General features: G+C 43.0%; 1 long non-coding RNA gene across 1 annotated transcript in view; it reads right to left on the bottom strand.

The window, feature by feature from the left end:
• LOC134587360 (uncharacterized) overlaps window positions 1–24908 on the bottom strand; it is a 748302-nt gene that overhangs the window by 717217 nt on the left and 6177 nt on the right. The gene's annotated exons all lie outside the window — the stretch shown is intronic.

Below are 24908 nucleotides of genomic sequence, written 5' to 3' on the forward strand. Positions count from 1 at the left end.
AAACAGTTCGTTTGTTTTTTAAGAGTAACTTTTTATGGGGTGGTCTGCCACCCCGAAACTCAAAAAAAAGAAAAAGCATAAAACTTACCTCTGTTCCATCATCGGGTCCCAGGTCTCCCTGCAGCCTGATTCTTCTTGCCTGGCGTCACTCTGCAGGGAGAAAGAGGGCAGAGGCAGCACTGAGGGGGCTTTGTGCCGCCATTAGCTTTCCGGTTCCAGTATGCTGTGTTTGCTAGAATCAGATGCCAATTTTGCGGAGAATTGCAATTAATCAGCCTGGAACTTAGTTCTGGACTGGCAAATAGTGCTGCTGTAGGTGGGTTTAAGATGTTAATCTCTGTATTTGCAGCGTTTCATAGTAAAATGCTGCACATACAGATTCCAGGTGTCATGACTCATGACCACTTCAAATCACTTAAGTGGTCATGGTGCTTGGAGTAACCCTTTAAACACATGTTGAGTGAAAGGTGAAATTAAATACTCTCACGTGGATTTTTAGAAATAGACGCGAGAGATTCATTCAGTGAAAACACCATTATAAGCATCTCCCCTAATAATGTTTGATCTCACCGAAAGGTGCCAAAACATTACATAAAGTGAACATAAAGCTGGGTTATATTATTGATTAAAATATTTCTAGTAATAAGCATCCCACGCAATTTAGGATAATGTTACTTGCATGCAAATGCCCAAAGAGCACTTATCCAACGGGCCATTAGGACATCTGTCCAGAATACACAATTGAAAGGTACAATAGAGGGGCTGGCAACTTTTAGCCCAGGCAAGTACAAAGAAATAAATAAGTTTTTTTTGTACAAAAGTCACAGACCCTAAGAAAAATTCTCATGGGCCACTCTAAGCACAAGATTAAGCATTAAGATCATGGTTCCAATGACCTCTGGGTTTCCTGTGCAGCTGGTGAAGGCCCACAGCAACAGGACTGAGAGCACCTAGTAAACAGGTAGTTGCAACTGTGAATAAATAGCCACCATAGCCCTGGGAAATGTTAATTTTGTGCCTATAATCAGAGATTGCTTTGCGAAGGTATATAGCGCACCACAATCCCCTTGTAGAGCTCATCTTAACCTGCGCATTGCATCGCCATAGCATCCCAGCAAGTCATGTACCATCACCTTTTCCAGCACTTATAAAGGTGTGCAACGCAGGTACTCGGTGTAATTTCCAACTCCGAAGAAGAGTAAAGACCCAAACCCACCTAGAGTTCTTCTTCCCTGTAAGAGAGGAGCCCTCCTCTGCTTCAGCCGTCTCACCGCCCCTGGAGAACATAAAACGTGAGTGCCAATCCTGCCGAAGGCTAGCAGACAACTGGGGTATCGGAGTTGGGTTAGGGGTTGTATACCTTGTGTAGAGGAGTCTTAGGAGGAGCTTAACTTTTACATTTCTAGTGTGCCGCCTGCCTTTTACTGTCAAGACAGGATGGATATCGCTATTATTGTTGACTACTTTTAATCTGGAGGGAAGAAATTATTCTGGCCCTATTTTTTACCCCCGTCTAGCCCTGTCTGCAAATGATATAGTTGGTAAAAACTGAAATATATTAAGTTATTGCAACTCTATCAGTAATCTTATCAGACGTCAATGTTAAGTAATAAGCTGTATATTCAACAAACACAATTTCCCCCATCGAACTAATCTGTGATAAGTAAAACACACTAACAGATGACTGAGAAATGCTGATATATATCAACAAGACGTAGATTGGTATCATTTCCTTAGCAGATACCTAACTTTCTCCAGTGACTTTCAGTCTAGTCTGCAAATTTCACAGCAAAATAAAACGTAATTCAAAGAAAAAATGAATTTCACATTTTTTACATAAGAGTGAAAAAAATATTGCGATGTGTATTCACTACACGTGAATTGGGAAGTATCGGAAACTGAATCGTATATGTTATAGGACAAAGCAACCAAACATGAAAATAATTTCACTTTGGCTATTTTGAATTTAAAATTATCTTGTCAACTCTACACAATTCCAAGGTTTATTGTTATTATTATTATTATTAATATTTATAAAGCGCCAACAAATTATGCAGCACTGTGGACTAACAGACATCTATTTATAGCATACAGGACAGAGGGGTTGAGGGCCATGTTAAAATGAGCTTGCATTCTAGAAGGAGTGGGGTAAAGTGACACAAACAGGTAGGGTAGATATTAGCTTGCTAGAATAGATTTAAATTAGGCCTTTTTATTTTTTTTTTTAGAAAAAGATAATTTTTCCAGTTTGGCTTTGTATTTCTTTTTTAATGTTTTATATATTTATTTATGGGTGCTTTTCTCTTGCTTTCTTTCAATCTGACAATTTTTATTTTCATCAATAAATGACAGACAACAATGTTGATTGCATGAGCTGGTGTGAGAAAATGTAAATAATCATCTTATTGCATTTTGGCTACTTTGACCTTAAATGTATAATTCAGTAAACATGTTATTCACTAAAGAGAATTTCAAATTTCAGTCTATTAGCCTACCTGGAAGCATAACTGGCATAACTGGCATCTGCATGCAAGTAACATTATCCTAAATTGCGTGGGATGCTTATTATTAGAAATAATAATAATAATAATAATAATTTTTCCAATTCAGCTATTTTGGCCGTAACCCTGTTAGAGCTAGGGTGCATTGGACACCAAATATTCTTACTATTGTCAAGATTACCAAACTTCAGTTTCCCTATATTCTATTTGCGACATCTATTTAAAGAGAAGGTTTCAAATGTGCTACTTTTCATTACTGAGAAAAAAAATTAAAACTTGGAAGGAGAAATATCTTCAATGGCAGTATATATTCTGCACGGTGAAAATTGTGTTTTGTTTTTTTTCTTCTAAAATAAAATTGAATCCATTGTAAAGAATGAGATACAGAAGAGTTTCAGTAACTAATACTATTTCTTTAAAAGATGTCTTGTTGGGGGGCGGAGCCTGACCGCTTAACTGAGCAGACGCGGGAGACTCGAGCTCCTGCCAAACGGGCAGAAATCAGGGCACAATCGAAGACAAAATAGCCCGAGAACTTACCAGGGAGCATCACCCACGTCAGGGGTGCTCTCCTGAATCCAGCGATTCCTCTTTAACCCCAGTCCAGGGGCCAGAAAAGCAGGTCACTAAGCACTGCCTGAGGGAGTTAGAGTCGTGAAGAGAAGGCCGCTCTATCCGACACTGGACCCCCTAGGTGACACAGATGGTCCCTTTGGACCGGTGGGGGTTATCCCGGTCCGCACTGGACACGCGAACCGAAACTGCTGATGGGTTCCCTGGCCGCATCGTCTGCAGAGTCACCGACAACCCGAGGCAAACCTAAGATGGCTGCTCAGCAAGGGCCAGAGGCAACGGGCACAAGCCCTCAACCATACACTCACCCCCTGGAAACTTTTGATTCGCTATGCATGAACCTCTGGTCCATACTTTGCCACAGTAGAATGTCTCACAGCCGAGCAGCTAAAACGATCGCCTCGTGGATCCGCCCTACGATCCACCGGTGCCATTACAGGTATCCACTCCAGGCCTCCACTGTGACCACGTGGCCTGGCTGGCGCCAAAAAACGCCACGGAGGGAAGCGACATACTATCCAAGCGCATACGGTCACCCCAATACACGCTGGAGATGGGCCAACGAACACCGCCCACACCATTCACTTAGATGCAGAATTCCAGACCAGAGAGGCACAGGTCTACGCCCCGAAGTTATGGCAGACCGCCGCGATGCTAGACAGAGGGGAGCTTGCCGCATGAATACAGGAGCTGGATTCCAGCCCAGAAGCTCCACCGGCAAGATTTATATCAAGGGGAAACGAGACATTCCTGTAAGAGGCATAGGCTAAGGCACCCACCACATTGCTTCACAGCCGTCAGGCCCTGCTCTGACCTGTAGGAACGGGACTCTGGCTGCTGATATGCAGGCCCAATAAACCAGGGCACCATATTCATGAATACCCTACGGAGCTGCTGTTTTCTATATTGCATAACCTGGACTAACAGTGGACACTGCTGCGGTTTAGAATTTAGTTGTCATAATTTGTAAATAAATTCACACATACTATGCTTCAGTGCAGGACACCAGTACACCTTACATAGGAGGGCCCACACAAAGCAAAGGCTAACAGGCAGCTCACACGGTTACCTAGGTAGATGATTTTTGGGCTCAGCAGCAGTTCATATATCATATTTTATTTGTTTTTCAACATATTTGACTCTTTATATTCACATGTTTAAGCTCAGTGTTGATATCACGTGTTCCCTGTGGTTTCACGCCTAGTTAAAACTAGAGGCAGCACAACTATTTTAATGTCTAGTTGGTACAGCAAGGATAGGCGAAGCAAAACAAGGCCTAGACATGACCAAATAGCGAGTAAACAGCATAGGTCGCAGAGATAACCAACTATTACACGCTAAGATCCACAGGCTGTATATGCAATCTCGTCTTTCCAAATAACTACAAAATGTACACTGTTCTTCATGCCACATAACTACTATGCAATGTTTAATGATGCGAAGGTACCTGCTGTTGTGGCAGTGCATTCCCGCTTGTCTAAGCTATGTACGAATAAAATAAAGAATTAAAAAAAAAAAGATGTCTTGTTCCTGTTAAATTGCTAATAACCTACTACTACCATTTTGGCTTTGGTTCAATGTCCCATTACAAATGTTTGGGTTCATGTGGTTATAGCAAGTTATCATTGAATTCCGTAAATTAAGGCGTTGGCTCCTGCCAAGTTCTTAGAGTTCATAGTCATTGTTGGTGCTTTTATTCACTCTTTTAATAACCAGTGAAAACTAGAGGAACAATTTCCAGAATGTTCTCTTTAATCTGAGCATGAAATGTGTGTTTGTAAAATGCATACTCAGGGTTATTCATTAAGTGTACGTTCAGAGAAATTAACAGTAAATTTAAAGTGAATTTTAAATTGTAAGCCAAATTGGCGTCGAGCTCGTCTGGCTCACGGACAGCCCAATGCATAGAGGACCATGCAGACAGCATCGTTAAAGAGCTCTCTGCATGGTACTAGTGCCCACTGCAAAGCAAGAACACATCTATTGTAGAGCTCATGCTGTGCTACCCAGGGACAGTTTCCTGGTGTCCTCGAATGCAGGACAACAGGGAACTAAACGGACAGGACCCTAAAATCAAGACTGTCCAGACAAAAGCAGCACAGTTCGGAAAGCATGCTGATGAGTTATAGAAGTAAAAACTATAAATGACAGTTTTTAGGGATGTGCATGGGCAACAAAATTTGGTTCGGCACTTCCGAAATTCGGGACTTTGGCACTTTGGTTCAGTTCGGGACGTCGGAAATTCGGGACTTCGGTTCGGCAATCTGAAATTCGGGACTTCGGCAATTCCCTAAGCCTAACCCCAACCCTATGGGTAACCTCTAACCCCAATCCTATCCCTACCCTTAACCCCTAACCCTACCCCTAACCTAACCCCTACCATTAACCCTACCCCTACTCCCAACACTACCCCTAATAGGGGTAGGGATAGGGTTAGGGTTGGGGGTAGGGTTAGGTTCCTGCCATCATTCCCTTAATTTTCCCTCCCTAGCCTGTTTTGCCACTTTTCAGAAATCCGAAGCACTTCAGCGCTTCCGAAATTTGGCACTTCGGCAATTTGGTTTGGTTCAGCACTTCAGCAATTCAGCACTTCGGACATTTGGAAGCATCCGAATGTCTGAAATTAATTCTAATTTAAATTCGGAACAAAATGAATTGCACCTGTCTAACAGTTTTCACTTTCAATTTACTTTTACATTTCCAACAATTCCCACAGTGAATAGCCCATTAGTTTTACGAATGTAAAACATCTCTCCACTGAAATAGATATTTGTAAAAGACGAAATGGAGCTGCACTCAATCCCCATGTGAGTCTGGGTGCAACCAGACCGGCCCCAATACCAAGACACAAATGTATTAATGGAAAAAATAGAGTAGAGTGGAGTATCTGGAGTGCCTGGACCTCTCTTTTTTCCACTGAAATAGTTGGCAAAATTCTGATTTAACCAGCTATGTATGAGAAACATGAACTGCAAATTACAGTTTCTATGTTCCTCCTTCTAAGAAACCAAGAGCATGCATTACCCTTGAACATTAGGAATGCTACGGCCCCAGTTGACTGGCATGGCAATCTTATTTAGAGTTTGACTTGTGATATTGTTGTAAGGGGGCACTGGCAAGAATGTTAAGTATGCAATATCTTGGCAACAGCAAAGGCTTGGCCTGAATGCATTCCTGATTTTATGAAGCCTTGAAGTGTACATAACAACCCTGCTTGAATAAACGTCATTGTCTTAGCCGTGTAATGAAAGAAATGCAAGTTCACCTTTTAAAGGTAAATACAAATGATCAGAAAGTGAACTAGACCTGCTTTTTTTATTCTAATCTCACAAGGAAATAAAGAGACTTATAATAATAGGACTGTGTGGCAATATTTTACTTTGAGTGGAAAAATAAAACCATATGCAGCATGTAGAGACTAGAGAATATGCAAAGACTGTATTATATTTGAGCTAATCTTCAATTTAATTTTTTCCCAATAACCGCGAGTAACAATGTATTAAATAGTAGACCGTATTTGTAGAACTGACTGACATGTACTTAATGTGAAATGTAGTCTTTTTCTTTGCTAGTTATTTATATCGGAGTTTGGGTATTATGTTATCACATTTTACAGTACAAGTTTTTACTTTCTCTTGTTTGTAGGATACTGTTATCCTGTTTTACATCATGAGGTCCTTCTTCTTCTCTTGTGCGTAAGACTAAACAATACAGACACTGGGATTTTTAAAAAAAGATGATCAAAATGCTCACCTGTGTATGGCTTTGTGATTCTTAGTATTTAGTAGCATTTGCACTTACATAATAACATTAAACTGTAGCATTTAAAACATTTTTACTTCATCCTTTGGTTTTTGTGCCCACATTTTGATGTTAGTAGATTTATTTTTACCTGATGACCTTAGACTTAATGATACCCTGCAAACTGAGTCTCTGGGCTTCGCACGTTGATTATATACACAATTTTCATTCTGTTTTGCCGACATCAAAATCATACACTTTGATGCTGTTTCTGCATAGCTTCTTTGTCCTACGTTGACCTGCCAACTACTGTACACCCAGTGTATACTCGTATTGACTGAGTGACTTATTATTAGTATTCCTACAGATGGTAGAGTCAACAAAGATTCAGGCAAGACTGCAGTTACAGTCCTATCTCTATTGAAAGTGCTTGATCACCACAAATGTAACCTGACATAACCTTAATCACCACAACTGGCAAAGGCTAAGGTGTTGTCATGTATTAAAAAAAGGGCATTGATTCACATGAACAAAATATAATTTTGCCTCTTTAAATAAACTAATGGTAAGACCCCCACCTTGAATGTGAGGTTCAATTTTAGGCACCCCTTCAGATATTGCAGAAGTAGAAAAACTACAGAGACAAGCTACAAAATTAATAAGTGGAATGGGAAACATTGGTTATGAAGAAAGGCTGTGAAAACTGCATTTGTTTTATCTATAAAAAAGAGGTGTCTTAGAGGGGATATGATAGCACAATACAGATATATACAGGGGCCGTATAAACCGCTAAGTGCTAACCTGTTCGTTAGCAGGAATTTACAGCAGACAAGAAGTCACCCATTGAGACTGGAAAAAATAAATTTTTGCTCACAGCACAGAAAAGGTTTGTTTACAGTAAGAACTATAAAGATGTCCTATCAAATTCTGTAGATATTTTTTTTCTTAAAAGGCGTGGGTGTTTTGGAGTTTTCTTGTTGACCCAAGTATAAATTTGTTTGCCATTTTGAAGTCCAGAAGATTTTTTTTCCATTTTGTTACATAATTGACTATCACTCCAAATTGTTTTTTTTTTTTCGAACTACTTCTTTTGGGTTACCAGCATAAACATATGAGTTTTAAAGGCAGAACTTGATGGATCTGAGATTTTTTTTAAACCTGTAATGCTACAGCTGAAATGCTGTATTTGTGTAGGCCCTAGCAGTTGCTTCAATATAGATGGCACTTTAACTGCAGTCCAATAGAGTTGCCTATTCATTCTTCCATTGGGATTTGCTACAAGGGAATGCAACTAGTCTTTCCAGAATGGAATGTCGGCCAGAATGAATCTCTACAGTAGTGTAGGCGCGAGAGTGCTCCATTTTCGTGAGCCGTGATCACATTGTTCTTGTATCCTTACAGGTCACATTTGCTAGTTCAAAGAACCACGTCTCTCTGCCGCCATGACTCATTTCAACATATCAACATTTCAACATATAAAATAATAATCCTCCTTACATTAATTAGGAAAATTTTCCTTCTTTAACATTGGGTAAGTTTATTCTCACACATAGAGGCAAACAAAAACATTAAAACATCCAAACACAGCATGCAATGAAATATACAGGAAAGAAATGGGCTTAAAATATCTTGGTTGTGGAGAACACTGTGGTTTCATATAGAAAGTATACTTTGTCAAGCTCCATGAATTCTTTACTAGCTTTCTGGCTCTATCAAATGGATTCATCTAAAAAAAAATGGCCTTAATGGCCACCCATGTTCTCAATGATCTCAGCCAAGGAGGCAAAGCTTTCAGCAGAGACCGGCGCAAAGATGGAGAAAAAGTTACTGAAATACCTTTTTTTACTCCCTGCAGGGGGGTGCTGTGTAACAGGGCACTATAGCATTAAGAATAAACATTGACAGTGGAAGGTATGTGTCACATTTTTCGTAAACAATTTGACAGCTTACCATGTGGTGGCATCAGGGTCTTCTTGCACCATAACTACTAGAGTTTCCTGTAGTTGTTATTGTGCTCAGAGTATACTTTAAATCATAGGCAGCCTATAATGTGCCTCCAGATTTACATTTTTGGGAAATAATGAAATAACATCTGTTAGGAGCGGCAGTCAGAGCTGTAGTCCTGTGCATGCATGAGAGTATATCAAAGCAGTCTATGGAGGATCTCGTGAGACCGCAGCCATCTCTGATGACAGCTGGGTGAAATGACAACCTTGACATAATTTAGCTCGGCCTTTTTGTCAAGCATAGACAAATTACGAAGACAAAGAAGTCCCTACTTTGTTGGCTGGGTTGGAAGTTCAGTGACAGTCCAACACAGTCAATCTGAGTGTTTTATAATACTCATTCTTAATATGGGGCTGACAGAGACGCTTTAAAGAGACACCACAGGCTACAAAGGACGAGAATGTTTCTGGTAGACCAACATGCACAAAATTTAACCTGTTTTGCTAGAGCCATGATTTTTGCAAAAACCATTAGTGTCTATCTAAGAGTAGATATGTTGTACTGCAGCACATGCAAACTTCTGGCTTCCATACACCTGCATGAGTATTTTTCATTTATATTATTGCTGACACCCAGCAAATGACTATATCTGCACAGTATACATAAGTACATGAGAAATTAACTGTTGTACTATAAAATAAGGGAAGAACTAGGATTGGCTTCAGAGCTCAGCCATTTCCTTAGAGACAAAGAGCCAATGTAGAAGGTGTCGAGCCTAGGGATTTGCTGCAAAGGAAGGACATTCCATGATAAGAAGTTAAAAGACACATTTTAATACATTATGTTCATAATACATTAAAAAGTGGGAGAATGGACAATGATGAAACAGAGAAACAAATGATAAAGTTCTTGCAATGTCTCCAGTGAACAGTAATAAAATTAATATGTTGGTGCTTTATAAAATCTAGTGCTAAATAAATAAAATAGTTAGTAGGCAAATTAGTACATTGTTTGAAAAAGAGCTAACTCAGGTTTGGTGCTAGGCTTTACTGTGTCTTCCCTGATGTCATCAGAAAATTAGAGAAGTTAGTGACATTGTGGTTGGTCATCTAAAGATATGCATGTATTAAATAGGAAACAATCTTCCTATTCCTGTACCTGGTTCACACTAGTACACAGATAGAACTTATCAATACATGTTCATGGGCAACCACTTCCTGTGTATTACAAAGTGAATACACCGTTACACTTACTGGAAACAGGAGTGCTAAATTCAACGCCCCAAGGCAATGGTGCAACCACATGATGCAATATTAAGGGGGCTCTACTACGTCAGACATGGCAAAGGGACCCTAACTGTGGCCACTTTTATACGAACTGTCATTTTCAAACTTTGTCTCAAACTATTAAGCCCATTGTCAGTCTCCTGGAATTGTGAGACTTGTGTCTTTAAATAATGGAAATAAAATAGTAATGCTGAATCATATTTGATTATTTTTATGGCAACATAGTATTAGTCCTGTTACTTTTAAAACAATGAGAAAGTTGATGGGTCGCTTTCTTTTATTCTTTTATATTTCTGTGATAGTGCTTGACATGATAGAGACTTAAAGTGAGAGTTGACATCTGTGAGTAACACTGAAAATCACATATAATCTGAGCTATTTTCTTTTCCATGTGTTGGTCCACTTTTCTTATTTTTCTGTTTTATATTGACGATTTAGCAGTTTATCACAATCCAGTTCTGCCCAGGCCCAGCTAGGGCACACATTGCAAGCGAAGACGAGATGTAGAAACATTGTTTTCCTCTATTCTTTATACTTTTGCTTTACTGACTGTCAGGTGCAGAACGTATAACAATGATAGGAGGCCAAGATAAATGTGCTCAGTTGGCAGGTAAAGAGGTTTCTAAATTTAATTTTCACTCCTAACAAAATACATATTTGTTAATATAGGATATAAGTAGACATATTGTCAACAACCCTGGGTAGTGAAAATTCCACCTTGAAGGCCATTTTAGATTTGGGAATAACATGCACAGTCAGCTATAAGAAATTTGATTCTAAATGTTTTATTCACTGAACAGGAAGTTGTTACAAAAATGAAGATAGGAGCCGCACTCAGTTCCAGGAAACACCCAGTGCACTAGAGCGGGATCAGCAATCCCACAACGATCAGGCAGACAAAAAGAAAATCTCCAGGCACTCAAGGTGTTCAAGCCGCAGGCAGTTTTAATGGTTCGAAAAAAAGCAGCAACGCTTCTACCTGCGAAGAGGTCGTTGTTCAAAAAAGAGCAGCAACGTTACGACCTGCGAAGAGGTCTTTGTTCAAAAAAGACCAGCAAATCTTCGACCTGCGAAGAGGTCTTAGCAGGTCGAAACGTTGCTGCTCTTTTTTGAACCATTAAATCTGCCTGTGGCTTGAACACCTTGAGTGCCTGGAGATTTTCTTTTTGTCTGTCTGAACAGGAAGTTGTGGCATGTTGACAATCTAGTACCTCCCTGGAAATCTTAAGGAAGGGAGGACATGACTGCTGGCAGGGATAAGGGGTTGGGTTATAGGGGATACATTGTGGCACATGGGGGGCATAAAAATGGGGAAAAATGGGAGGGTACTCACCAGTTCCCCGGGCAGAGGTGTAGTGCTACTAGCTTCCCCTGGAACTGTTTACAAAAAAAAAAAATTATTACACGAATTTTACCAAAAAAAAAAAAATTTACAGGAGTTTGGAATACTTATCCTCTACTTCTGTTTACTTATCTTTCCCTCATCTGGCATCGAGAGAATGGCTGCAGCTGTTTCCAAGGACGATGTGGTAGCCTTATTACAGGCGTACCTTGAATCCCATGGCTCCGGTGCGTTGAAGGAGGTGTTAGCCGGGGTGGATAACCGCCCGGCTCCTGCTGCTGCTTCAGGGACTTCGCTCCAGGCTGATGGCGGTAGGAGAGCCAGGCGTTCAAAGCCTCCTACGCGCCTGTCCCCCAGTCCGGTTTCCACAAGAAGAGGTCGTCAGCCGGGTGAGCGGATCGGAACCGCGAGGTCTTCCCCGGTGAGAGCTGGTCGGAGATCGGTGGAGGCCATCATCGTTGGTGGACAAGATGGCGGCGTGGCGGGAAGATCTCGTAGCCCGCCGTCTCTTCCGGTCCCAACGGCGGGAAGAGAGAGGTCACCGGAAGTGAGTGCACGCATCGGCGTGCGTCAAGGCGCCGGACGTCATCACCAGGCGCAACCGGAAGTGACGCGCCCCGGCGGCGCACAGGACCCGGAAATTACACGTAACGTCGGCGCCCTGTCCGGAACACGGAGTTCACAGGGCGCCGGACGCAGAGGACGGTCGGCAGGGAGGAGAGGAGACATCAGGAGCGCACAGACAGCCGGAAGCAACCCCCATCACCCTGAGGCAGCCGGTTTCGGCGAATTTCACCTGGAGCACAGCTCAGGTCCTGCTGCAGATGTCCCCAGGAGGTCTTGGTCTGATTCTGATTCGGAAGCAGAGGAGGTTTCGGTGCCAGCAGTTCCCCAGCGGTCCGGTGAGTGGTTGCATTGCGCTAGCGTGCCAGGGACTGGGGCCCAAGATCAGTCTAGTGAGTGTTTGCGCCTGCTTAGGACCCTAGTGGCCAGTTTTCCTTCACACCTTACTGGGGTACAGGGATTCCCAGGGCAGGCTGAGGTTCAGGTGCAGGGATGTTCACAAACCCCTAGGGGTCAGCCTTCTGGGGCTTTTCGTGCGGGTTCGGTGGGATGTGATCTTGCACCGTTAGGTTTGCATGTCCCTATGGACACGCAAGACAAAATATGTAGAGGTGAGTATGTGGATCTGCTGTCCTTGGTCTCTCCTGACAAGGATTCCGTGGACAGACCGCGCCGTGGAGAGGTTCCAGAGGCGGAAAAAGGTAAGCAGATACCCAGAACCTTTGGCAATTGGTTGCAAGGGTTTAACATATTTGCCAGTATCCTGGTGCGCCGTTTCCCAGATAAGGCTCCTGCCCTGTTTGGGTATTTGGACCTAATTTGGGGAGCGTATAAAATCTATGGCGGTCAATGCTGGTATCGGTATGACCAGCAATTCCGACAAAAATTGGCGATGTGCCCGGGGATGGATTTCGGCGTTCAGGATGGCAGTCTCTGGCTGTTAATTATGACTCCCAGTAGACCATCCCCCTTTCCCGGGCCTGCCGGAGGGACCTCCGGCTCCTCTGCGGGGCAAAGAAAAGGCGTATGTTGGCTCTTTAACGAGAGCCACTGCCGCTGGTTCAGCTCCTGTAGGTTCCGCCATGAATGTGCACACTGCGGGGGAGCTCACCCAGCTGTGCGCTGCTTCAGGAAGGGGAAGCCAGGGTCTGGAAAGGGTCCATCTCGAGACGACATATCTAGGGGAGAGGACGCCGGTGGACGCCCGAAGGATGCGCCCGTGGCTCGCCCGGTATCATAGGGGTCGCGATGCGCAGACATTGTTTGACGGGTTTCAGGTAGGTTTCTGGATCCCTTTTGTTCCCTCTTCCTCGCCTCTGTTTGCGGACAATCTCCGCTCGGTTAAGGGCAAGGAAGATATTTTACAGGAAAAATTGCAGGTTGAGGTGCAGGCGGGTCGCATGGCTGGCCCATTTCTTGCGCCTCCCTTTCCTAACTTACGTGTTTCCCCTCTGGGCTTGGTTCCCAAAAAGGACCCAGGTTCCTTTCGGTTGATCCAACACCTGTCCTATCCGTCCGGTCAATCGGTAAATGATGCCATTGGCAAGGACATTTGTCGAGTGTGATATGCCTCGTTTGATAGGGCTTTGCAGTTGGTTCGCCGTGCCGGTCCCGGTGCTTTGTTGGCGAAGTCTGACATAGCGTCAGCTTTCCGTCTTTTGCCGGTTCATCCCTCCTGTTTTCACCTATTAGGATGTTTTTTTCAAGGGGTTTTTTACTACGACATGTGTTTACCCATGGGTTGTTCTATTTCTTGTTTTTATTTTGAAATGTTTTCCTGTTTTCTGGATTGGGTAACGAGGCAGGAGGCGGGTCTGGAATCGGTTACTCATTACTTGGATGATTTTCTTTTCGTTGGCCCTCCGGGTTCGGGTGAGTGTGAGCGGCTGTTAAACACATTTAGGGCAGTCATGGGATACTTCGGGGTCCCCGTCGCGGAGGCTAAGACGGTGGGTCCGGTTCAGGTCCTGTCGTTTTTGGGGATTGAGATCGACTCTGTCAGTATGGTTTTCCGGCTGCCAGATGAAAAGTTGTCGGTCCTCTTGAGGCTGATTGACCTGGTTCATGGGGCGAGGAAGGTTCAGTTGCGACAAATGCAGGTGCTCCTGGGGCACTTGGCTTTCGCGTGCCGAGTTCTTCCCATGGGACGTGCGTTCTGCAGGCGCCTTTCTCTGTCCACGGTAGGGGTTCGGGAGCCTTTTCATTTTATCCGAGTCACGAGGCGGCTGCGCGCGGACCTCCAGGTGTGGAGCTCCTTTTTGGAGCGATACAATGGACGCTCCTGTTGGTTGCTGGAGGCGGCGTCTAACGCAGAGTTGAACCTTTTCACGGATGCGTCCAGTTCCGTGGGGTTTGGGGCATACTTTCAGGGTCAGTGGTGCGCAGAGGCATGGCCGGCACACTGGCTGGGCTTGGATGTTATGCGCAACCTGACGTTTTTAGAGCTGTTTCCCATCGTGGTATCTTTGGAGCTCTGGGGGGAGGATCTAGGCAACCGGACAGTGGTTTTTCACACGGACAACATGAGTGTTGTCCATGTGATTAATCGTTCAACCGCCAGTTCCCCTCCTGTTCTTGCGCTCCTGCGACGGTTGGTACTTCTTTCATTAAAGTTTAATGTTTGGATAAAAGCTTGTCATGTTCCGGGTGTTCATAACGTGGTAGCTGACTCTCTTTCTCGGTTTCAGTGGGACCGTTTTCGGGAGTCGGCTCCAGCCGCGGAGGCAGTGGGTATCCGATGCCCGGTTTCCTTATGGGAGATCGATTTGGAGGATTGAGAGGCTTGGTGTCGGACTCCGTAGCTGACTCTTCCTGGAAGGCATATCAAGCTGTCTGGCGGACATGGCTCTCCTCATTTTCGCAGAGCCTGGTGTTGGGGTCGGAGTCCGGGCGATTGGAGGCGACTTTAATAATGTTGGAGTCTATGTTGGCGCAGGGTAAGTCTTGCTCGGCGGCCGAGAAGGCATTAACCGCCCTGTCCTTTCTGTGCAGGTTTATGGGTTGGCAAGATGTTTCTCGGTGGTTCGGAATTCAGCGAGTTATCCGGGGTTGGAGACTTCGGAGGGTCCCAGACCGCCGCCGCCCGGTGTCTGCTGACTTGCTGGGACGGATTCATGGGGCTCTGGAGGCCGTTTGTTTCTCAGATTACGAAGCCGCTTTATTTCGGGTTGCGTTTACTTTTTGTTTTTTTGGTGCATTTAGAGTGGGTGAGTTGGTTGCTCGCAACCGTAGGTCGGTTGGGCCTCTGCTGTTGTCGGATATCCGGTGGTCAGAGGACTCCGTAGACGTTTTCATAAGTCGTTCCAAGACGGACCAGGTAGGTAGGGGTTCGTGGGTGCGGATCGGGCTACGGGCGGCAGGTTCTGTCCAGTCCGTCTTTGCTCAGTCTATTTGCAGATTAGGCCGATGGGGTGTCTCTCCTTTTTGATTCATAGGGATGGGTCCCCCCTCACTCGTTATCAATTCTCAGCCAGGTTCCGTGCTGCCTTGGTGGCATGCGGGGTGGATCCTCGTCATTACTCTGCTCACTCTTTCCGTATAGGGGCGGCCACCCAGGCTAGTTTGTGGGGTTTCTCAGACGCAGCGATCCAGCGCTTGGGTAGATGGGGTTCACAGCGCTATAGGTCCTATGTCAGACCTCATTTACTATAATGCATTTTCTCCGTAGGTCCTCGGCCCCGCTGCATTTGGATTCTGGGACATTCCTACGTATATTGGGCAGCGCGGCGAGCTGAGGAGCGGCCCTACGGGAGAAATTTGGGGGTTTCCTATGAGATGGCCAGGGTAAGGTGGAGGGGTATTAGGGGTATGTTGTGGCCGCAGCTGTATGCCGAATGCGTATCCCTTCGGAGGTACGTGTCCGGGCCAGTGACTCTGGTGCTTCATGCAGGGGGAAATGACCTAGGGCGCAGAAGGTCAGTGGACCTCCTGCATGCGATTAGACACGATCTGGCTAGGTGTATGGCTCTGTTCCCCGATGTGACCCTTATTTGGTCGGACATAGTGTCCAGGCCGTGTTGGCGTTCGCTGCCTCATGCCATGTGTTGAGCGTAGTAGGCGGAAGCTGAACGTGGCCATTGGTAAGCTTGTCCGCCGGCTGGGCGGTTTTGTAATTAGGCACAGGGAGTTGGAAGGGGACAATTCCAACCTGATGCGAAAGGATGGGGTTCACCTCTCCCTCATAGGGTTAGATATCCTGAATGCGGGTCTGCAGGCGGGTATTGAGGAGGCGCTGGCTGCGGGGGGCGCGGTTCCTTCCAGGGGAGCAGGTAGGGAGGAACCGCGGTGGCGGTAGTCCTGGCCAGCGAAGAGGTTCGGAGGAAAGTGCCCAAGCGGCTTGGGGAGTCGCAGCCTGCTGAGAGCTGATGGCGGGGGCAGGCTGCATCGGACTCGTGGGATTCATTTGATAGAGCTGTCTGTTGGTAATCCCCCAACAGCTGACAGGTTGTGGACGCTGGTGATTTATGTGAATTTTGTTAATAAAGCTGTGGCCGTTGCCCTTACCCATACAAAAGGTGTTGTGTATTTATTGGGCAACGGGTGGTGGGAGTTTTGGTCCGGGTCAGCAGTCAAGTACCTCCCTGGAAATCTTAAGGAAGGGAGGACATGACTGCTGGCAGGGATAAGGGGTTGGGTTATAGGGGATACATTGTGGCACATGGGGGGCATAAAAATGGGGAAAAATGGGAGGGTACTCACCAGTTCCCCGGGCAGAGGTGTAGTGCTACTAGCTTCCCGCCCGCCCACCCAAAAAGTGTTTATGATGGTGTTGTTTTGGTTGTGTGCTGTTGTTTTCTTTGTTTTGTCACAGCTCGCGGTAGTCCTGGCCAGCGAAGAGGTTCGGAGGAAAGTGCCCAAGCGGCTTGGGGAGTCGCAGCCTGCTGAGAGCTGATGGCGGGGGCAGGCTGCATCGGACTCGTGGGATTCATTTGATAGAGCTGTCTGTTGGTAATCCCCCAACAGCTGACAGGTTGTGGACGCTGGTGATTTATGTGAATTTTGTTAATAAAGCTGTGGCCGTTGCCCTTACCCATACAAAAGGTGTTGTGTATTTATTGGGCAACGGGTGGTGGGAGTTTTGGTCCGGGTCAGCAGTCATGTTTCAAACTTTTTGGCTAAAATATATTTTCCCAATGATGCAAGATGGGCCTACATTATGACATTCAATAGTCAACTAACCACAACTGCCTGTTGTATGACAGACCACAGTAGAAAGGTGTCCATTATCTATGCTAATGACACAATGAGTTATGAGATTTTTTTTTATTTTTTATTTAATATTATTGCCTAGATGTTCAATTCCCTTATCAAATTATATGTATCAGCATGTTAACACAGTATGAAATAAAAAATGAGTTTCCCATTAAGTGACGAATCTGCTGCTGGCCACCTAGGATAGGTGAAAATACAGCATTTGCATATCCCCTCACTAAAGAGGCATCTGGTTTGTAGAGTCTGTAGGGTTTCTGTGTTACTATAAAGTTCTAATAAAAGCTGTGGATTTGGTTTTAGCAGAAGTGGTAGGCTGCACATTGTCATGCGCCTATATATCAGCCCCTGTGAAGTTTCTGTGGTCTGTAGTGAAAGCTGAAGTTTGTGTCATTTTATTGATTCATAAAACCTTTTCTTCAAGTGTACAATTTTTTTTCTTTCTCAGCAAAACTAGTTTACATAGAGTGAAATGAAGGTAGGACGTAACCCTCAGCATTTGGCAAGAAATCTAGCAAGTGCAATGGTGATTTATACAGTCATCACCGAAGGGCACCGTTTTTACACAAAAAGTGTCTTTATCGAGATTAAGGCAGCCTCTACACACCATAACTATTACATTAAGATGCAATGTTTTTGGTGCTAAACGTATCAGTAGGTTAAGACCATTGTTAGTGCCTATACTTTGTTCTTGCTTACAGATTAGAAAAAACAAAACAGTAATCCAGAATCCCCATAATTTATATTTACTGTATTTTTCCTCTTCTCTGAAAGTTGAGGCATGGTTGATTTGCAGACAGAGAGACTAACAGGCTTGGTTATTAATTTCCTGATGCCTGTGAGGAACAAACTTATTTACAATGCTTTTCGGATGCATCTATCCATCCATCTATCGCAGCTAGTTTGGGTACTCCTTTACTACATTTTCTCTGTTAGAAATTAAATCAACACCACTAAGATCATATGCGGAGGTTCAATATTAATACTCTTTTTGGTACTATCTGCAACGCAGTAGTCGGGATTATTAATTAATGAAACTAGAATGTGTTAACTGAAGTGGTTAGTGGTTGCTGCCTACAAAGAAAATATTTTAGGAAATTTAAATTAAGTCAAAACAACACTTCTACTTGGTATGATAACACGACACTCGTAGGTTTCAGACTGATTGTTTGAGCACAGAAAACTCATTAGACTTCAAGCCCTGAGATTTGTTAACCATGGAATACATCAGTTTAAACACCAAAATTTACTAGCAGAGAGTTTCACTAAAGTGAGAATTCAAAGTTAATTTAATGTGAATTTCAAATTTAATGCCAGAGTAGCTGATCTGAAAGTATAGCAGACTAAAATAATTTTCTATTTTGGTTATTTTGACTTTAAATTTGAAATCCACTTTGAATTCACATTGAATTCTCACTTTAGTGAAATAACCTGTAAATTAAATGATATTAGTAACATTTTACATGAGACAGTATATCCTTTCCCACGCTCTTGCACTCTACTGCATAAAGTTTTCTTTCAACACATTAAAGTTCCAAGTGCATTAATAAAGTGAAATAAAATGGTGTTGGTGAAAGAATATCCGGTGATATTTGCTAATGCCTGCACCTACACATTCTTTACTGCATTGAATGATTACTTTTGTATCTTTCTCATGAATGACACAACCACTTTTTGTGCTTTTACCCTATACACAGTTTTTGGTCGGTCAGACAGCGCTCTTTACTACTCTGAGTGGCCATTCCTGTGCTATTCTGACTATATGAATACAAACCTTGCCTTGGACAGTCTTCCTATACCTGCCGGGACATTTACTCTATCTACAGTTAATGATTATTTTCTACCTGTACAAAACTATGGACATCCAACTATACTCTTTTCACACCTTGCTGGGAAAAAAATAATTTGTCACTAGATAACCAAGGGTTCAGGCTATGTGGAGAAGATGGTTTTTAATAGACAGTATAAGCAACAAAACCACTTCAACTTTAAATACGTGGGTTTGGTGTACAGATCCTGCGCCCCTATTCTCACTGCTCCATTCTGTTGATTAGGTGTTAAACTATGTTATTTACTTAGCCACACCTCCTCCGGCTGTGATTCAAACAGCTTCCTTCAACACTTCCTTAAAAGAAGTGCCCATTTGGTGCATTCTACAGTAACTGTTAGTTTAATTTGGGAGTTGGAGTCCTTCTTATATATCTCTGTATGTAGTAGACGTGGGCTGTATGTAATGTGTGGAGAGTTTGTTGGGGTGTGTAAGGTTGCTCTGTGAAAGCATCACTGGCTCTGCCCCAAGGGGCAGACCCATCCAGAAAGGGGGCAAGCCTGCCTGAATTACAGGCTTCCTGTCCATTGTCCAGGCTGGCCCACTGAGGGTAAAACCTTTGTTTCAGTTCCCTCTGCAGGGTCCTAGTGCCTTGAACATAAAACAAGAGCATCTAATGATACACTCTCAATAGACCTGTTTGAACGGTTCCATGGTGTTCTCAATAGCAGGACAACAGGAAACTAATCTGGGACAGGATCTGAAAATCTGGACTGTCCTGCCGACATGGGAAAAGCTGGTAGGCCTGTGATTGTTCCAGACAGCATGACAATATTCATCTGATATTTAAGCTACACATTGCAGAACCTTGATCATGCACATTCATTTGGTGAGTCTGAAATAGAACTATTATTTAAAATGATTTCATTATATATTATATAATATTATTTACCGAAAATAATTCAGTGAGGGCAAACATTTTCATGTAAAATTGATTATTTAAAAAAGAACCTTTAAAAAAAAAAAAAAAGCATACAACAAATGCTAGAAAAACAATAAAAAAGGCTGCGCCACAATCAGTAATAAAAAGTCCAGTTAAAAGGCAAAAGTCCAAATATATTATCCTTACAAATGGTCTTTAGTGATGAGGTCTTCTACTATTGCAGTGGATCCACTTTATATGAAAGATAAAAAGAGAGAAGGACAACCAATGGTGCAGTATGTAAAATTCAAGTATAGACGTAAAGGAGTAATAATATAAAACTCACATTTGCCAGAGCTAATAACCAGCTCTGGGGTGAAGCGCATACAGCGGTTTAATCCCCGCTTGTGGGATATAAATGGATTCCTCTCCGTCACTGTTGTCCAATTCTCGGATAAAAAGAGACAACCAATAGTGCTCACTGTATGGTAATATTGATAAAAGAATAAAAGAATGTACTTACAAGACAAGAGCAGACCAACTGCTCTGTGATGACAGCGTGGGTGGATTTATCCTCACCTAAGGATTTCTTTAGGTACAGGAAACTTCCAAAGATGTATTTCAGAGGTTTTACATAAAACCAATAAAAGGTGAATAAGATAATACTAAAAAGCCAGGGTAAAATAGATTATGTGTCTATAAAAAAGGTAATTGGCACAATAAAATGACCAAAAATACTTTAATATATATAAAAGAACACAATATTAGATATCCATAACGCTTTTCGTCAAAAAGACTTTTTCAAATGGAATAACCATAATTCCATTTTTTTTTTCTTCAATACATCAAATGCTGCCCGCTAGGGATGTGCATGGGCCAAAAATTTGGTTCGGTTCGGAAATTCGGGTAGGAAAAAAAACTTGTTTGCTTTGGCAATTCGGACCAATGGCAATCGGTTCGGCACTTCCGAAATTTGGGACTTCAGCAATTCGGACCCTAACCACTAAGCCTAACCCACTTCGGAACTTTAGCAATTCGGGACTTCGGCAATTCGTAAGCATCCGAATGTCCGAATTGCACGAAATTCATTCAGAACGAATTGCACGTCTACTACCCGCTTTTTCTTGTTTCCACTGCACTGTACTCACACTAACCATTTCTTTCCTCCTGCTGTCCATACGTGTGGAGTGTTAGCTTCATAATGCAGTCCTTAACTTTAGACATTTGCACTTAAGGCTGTAAATTAGCTTTGTAACTAGTCCCTATAAAATATATTATATTTATTAACTGACCTCACTAGGAAAGTTTCCAAAACAACTTAAAGTTATAACACTGGTTGACTCTCATGCCAAGGGCAGGATCATTGGGGTAGTTTATTTGCAAACTGTTAAAATTACACTATAGGCATTGAAATGGTCTGGGTGCATTGTCCCGGGTCCCTTAACAGAAATAATTACCTCCTAGGGTTAACTCCACCTAGACAGTCACTATGGCCACTTCTGGGTTGTTAGGCACCTAACTGAATTGAATCATGGTTTCCTATGGAGAAATCTTAATGCGAGCGCTGCCATTGCCACGTTTGCGCATTAGGTCTGACGTTGGTGGGGGAGGAGGGAATGTAGACCCGAGCCAGCGTCAAGTGACATCAGCGTTAGACACAGGTAAGTAACAGAAAGGCTTTTTTTTTTTTTTAACCCCCTTCTGCATTATGAGGGCTTGGGGGAGTTTGTTTTCCTGGCACTATAGTTTACTATAGTTTTTAAAGGAAACATCTAAGCAAATTACACGAAAACAGATTTAAATTTAATATCAAAATTAAGATTTCAGAAGAGAAATAATCTTCTTAAAAAGCCACATGCCACCAAAGTTTAAGCCTAATGTATAAGATGAAACCATTAAAGGAACACTATAGTCACCAGAACAACTACGGCTTAATGTAGTTGTTCTGGTGAGTATAATCATTCCCTTCAGGCATTTTCATGCAAACACTGCCTTTTCATTCCCTCCTGGAAACACCTCCAAGTGGCCACTACTCAGATGGAGACTCAGGTGCTTCCTGTGGCAGTACTGCACAGTAGGCAGCAATGCCGTTCAGCGTCTCCACGCTATTTTCCTCATAGAGATGATTGATTCAATGTATATCTATGAGGGGTTGCTGATTGGCTAAAATTGTGTTCGGCCCTGCCCACATCCCACCTCCTTGGCTATTTCTGCCTATCGGATTGGCTAAAAATCTGCAATTCTGATTATGTCACCAAAAAGGCGGATCGGGACGGGGCCACCTGCGCGCTGCTGGAAATAAGCCACCTAAATGGTGGATTAAATATTATAGGGTCAGGAATACATGTTTGTTTTCCTGACCCTATAGTGTTCCTTTAATGTGATTGCACATTTGTAGACAGGAAGAAAGAGAGGCATATGATTAAAAACCTATGTAAATTCATTGGCATAATAATGTAAATGTAAAGACCCACATTGAAAAGCACTACTGTTAAAGATAAATTAATACTAGTTAATTATTAAAGTTACATCAATTGATCCATGCAAAATAATCACAGTATGTAATGCTACCTCACCTTTTACATGAAATAATTAGATGTTGTTAACAACAGATGAAAACAAAATCGGGGGAGATTTATAAAAGAGTTCTATTCTAAAGTATGGTGAAAAAAATGGAAAATGTGTGAAGTCTTCTATGGAATGTGCCTTTTGGTTTCACCTGTTTCCATGGTGATTACCCTACTTCCCCACATGGTGACTGACACCACTTTTTAGAACAAAACTCCATTACCTCCCAACATTTCAAATAGACAAAGAGGGACACTTTAATGTTAGGGGTGTGAGTGGGGGTGCGGCCAGGTGCGGGGCTGTTATGACAAACTTTAGGTTACTAACGAATAACACTTTATGCAACTAAAATGTAATTTCGAACAAGAACAAAGTATGCTATTTACACAGACTGATTCCTAAACAGATTTATTGTAGTATAAAGACAACTTCCTGTGAGTATTATTGCTGTAAAGCTCTGTTATACACCAAAACACACCAAGAATACTGAGCTTCTACAAAAGAGGGATAGAAAAAGAGGAACAGAAGGATTTAGCTAGAGTTTTGCCGCCCAGGGCAGTCCGTGAGTTTGTCTCCCCTCTCAGCTCGGGTTTATCATTAGAGCGCCGTGCCGTGAGGAGTACAGGGAGCAGGCATATGATGTGATTCATATCCTCGCCCTCTCCACACAGCCTGTGGGATGTGTATTTGTGTGCAGTGTTAGCGTTGGAATGCCGGGGTGTATTTGTGTGCAGTGTTGGCATTGGAATGCCGGGGTGTATTTGTGTGCAGTGTTAGCGTTGGAATGCCGGGGTGTATTTGTGTGCAGTGTTGGCATTGGAATGCCGGGGTGTATTTGTGTGCAGTGTTGGCATTGGAATGCCGGGGTGTATTTGTGTGCAGTGTTGGCATTGGAATGCCGGGGTGTATTTGTGTGCAGTGTTGGCATTGGAATGCCGGGGTGTATTTGTGTGCAGTGTTGGCATTGGAATGCCGGGGTGTATTTGTGTGCAGTGTTGGCATTGGAATGCCGGGGTGTATTTGTGTGCAGTGTTGGCATTGGAATGCCGGGGTGTATTTGTATGCAGTGTTGGCATTGGAATGCCGGGGTGTATTTGTGTGCAGTGTTGGCACTGGAATGCAGAGGATTATTTATGTGTTGTATTGATGTTGAAATGCTGGGATGTATACATTGCCACAAACTCAGAATCACAAAGATACACAGGAACACAGACACACAGGTACAAATACACAGCTACAAATACACAGATACACTGGTACACATACCTACTATCACTGACACACAGGTACACACACACAGGTACACACAGCCAGATACACACACTGACGCACACAGAACAATGTACACACATATATATATATATAACAATTTACATATTTTAGCACCCTCCTGTTTCCTTACTTTTTGGGTGCAGAAGGGTGGCTTCCCTGAGATCCAGTGGGTGCTGGCTTACCTAGGCTGATGGGAGTCTAAGATGCCAGACTTCCTTAGTCCCTCTCTTACTCCTCCGTATTTGTACCTTCCCTCCTCCCCACGCAGCACCCTGTTTTCTGGGAGGAAGTGATCTGAACTAACTCCCTCCCAGCAGGCCATGGGGGAACACCCAAGGTGACAGGGGCCCGGTCCAGTACAATATTAAAGGGCCCCTGATTACCTTAAAGCAATACTGGCATTCAGTGACTGTATGGCCCAGCCCAAGGTGCCGAAGCCATGCTCCAGAGCCGCTCCAAAAAAAGGGCTCCTCCACCACTGGATCTGGGCCCATAATAGGGACACTTGGGAAGTATGTAACACTATAATATATCTCACCAATAATACTAGCAGATAAAGAATAACTAGAAAGATAAAATGCTCTTGCGGCCTAAATTCTTCATATGAGAGCACAATGATAATAAATCTATTGGGTATCTGCAAAGATGTCAAATGTGGGTACAGACATTTTAAAATATATTATTCTGAAAGCAAAGAAAAGACAAGTTAATTTTCACATCAAAGATTACCTGTCTGATGAGGAAAATATATGACCGCAAATTCGTAGTAAATTCAAAGTGTAGGCCAACAATTAACTAAAATAGAGCTTACACACAAAAAAAACAAAACTTTTAAATTCTGCAATTTTGGCCCTAAAACTTGAAATTCGCTTTGAATTCCTAAAATTCACATTTTAGTTAATAACACTGACAGATTTAAGTCATGAATTTTAGTTTTTCAGAACACATGCTTTGTGAATGTACCAGAATCTCTCTGTGTGAAAGAAATACCAATTTTTTTCTAGAATTCTTTAAAGAAATGATTTTGATCTTTCTTGGAATGAGTACATATTGTTCTCATTCCCAGTGTTTATTTGCTGTGCACTGAGATGAGGATATTTTTTGCTTTTAATCAATTTTGCATCTAGCACTTCAATATCCTTTTTAATTCAGCTGACATGTGGTCCCCATAGCACAATCCCTACACTGTTAACTCAGTCATTAGTTCACTCATGAG

The sequence above is a fragment of the Pelobates fuscus genome, chromosome 2 (assembly GCF_036172605.1).
Source record: "Pelobates fuscus isolate aPelFus1 chromosome 2, aPelFus1.pri, whole genome shotgun sequence".
Taxonomy (NCBI): domain Eukaryota; kingdom Metazoa; phylum Chordata; class Amphibia; order Anura; family Pelobatidae; genus Pelobates; species Pelobates fuscus.